Below are 1,649 nucleotides of genomic sequence, written 5' to 3'. Positions count from 1 at the left end.
GAGAAACCAGCATAATTACAAATTCTGACGCTAGCAGAGCCGAGAAACCAGCATAATCTCAAACGCTGATGGTAGAAGATCAGGGAAAGCAGAGTACATGTATTGTATTTCAGCTAAAGTTTGGAATGAAAAAAAGTACTTTCAGAAGCACATAAAGGCCTTAAAATGACACTTCTGTTGATATATTCCTGATAAGGAATTAATCAAACAAAAACTCTAAAGTGGCATTATCATGTGAATGAAAAAATGAAAATCAAGCAAAACTGTCACTTGAAAAAATTACTACTCTTTAGGCGAAATACAATAATTACTAATCATGACTGTAGAAGATCAGCGAAATCAGCATGATCACAAACCATGAGGCCAGAAGATCAGAGAAACCAGCATGATCACGGACCATGACGCCATGACACCAGAAAACCAACATCTTCACACACCCTGGCGCTAGAAGAACAGAGAGACCAGTATAATCACAAACACTGACGGCAGGACGCAAGAAAAATTATCATCTTCTCAAACCATGACGCTAGGACGCTAGGAGATCAGAGAAATCAGCATTATCCCAAATCGTAAAGTCAGAAGATCAGAGAAACCAGCATGATCATAAACCGTGAGACCAGAAAATCAGAGAAATCAGCATGATTACAAACCATGAGACCAGAAGATGAGAGAAACCAGCATAGTCACAAACCGTGAGATCAGAAGATCAGAGAAACCAGCATGATTACAAACCGTGAGACCAGAAGATCAAAGAAACCAACATGATTACAAACCGTGAAACCAGAAGATAAGAGAAACCAGAATGATCACAAACCGTGAAGCCAGAAGATCAGAGAAACAAACAAAACAAAGGCCACAATAGCATTGTTGAATTTGGACGGCGACATTCGAGTGGTCTTTAGTTGTAGCTGACTACCTTAACCCTGATAAACACTAAGGTGGTAGGGGTGAGTAGCTAAATGCCGTCACTGCCACCTCGCTATTCACACAGTTTTTTTTTATTACGAAACAATGCACACGAAAGACGAAGCCGTCCCTAAGAAATCAGCTCTGCGCCTAGCTGTTCAAAGGTGTGAAAATGGTAGCCTTGGAGTATACAAATAAACCTCAAACGAGCGCCAGCAAAGATTTTATAAAAGACTTTTTCATTAAGTTTGATTTACATCCGCTGAATATTTATAAATATTTTCAAAATAGCCTGAACAGTTTCATGTAGGATTCATTAGTGCTTTGACACCTTTTCCACACAGATATAAATCCTAGCAAGTGTCTCCGTTCAGCAGATTTATGTATTGTGTAAAGCTTGTGCCAGATTAATATGTGTAGAACTTAAGGGTTAATGAGATCGCAGAAAGCAGTGGTGTATCCAGGTCGCCACGTGCAGCCCAGACCTGTGTCGACTATTGGGGTGACATCTATGCATCTATTCATCTCCATACAGGGTCCAGGCCGCGTGGATTGTCGTTCAGGCCGCGTGGATTGTCATTTCGCACACTGTACATCTCAATGAAAGTGTGAAGAACTCTTCAGAACTATGTCTCTGCAAGCATTAATTCATAAACCTTTCGCTACGCTTTTTCTTTGCGAGAAGAAACACCGAAAGCCACATTTTTATATGCGGTACTTAGTTTTGAGATTTATACATCTGG

This window comes from Liolophura sinensis, chromosome 1, assembly GCF_032854445.1.
Source record: "Liolophura sinensis isolate JHLJ2023 chromosome 1, CUHK_Ljap_v2, whole genome shotgun sequence".
Classification (NCBI taxonomy): domain Eukaryota; kingdom Metazoa; phylum Mollusca; class Polyplacophora; order Chitonida; family Chitonidae; genus Liolophura; species Liolophura sinensis.
Note: the sequence above shows the minus strand (reverse complement) of the source record.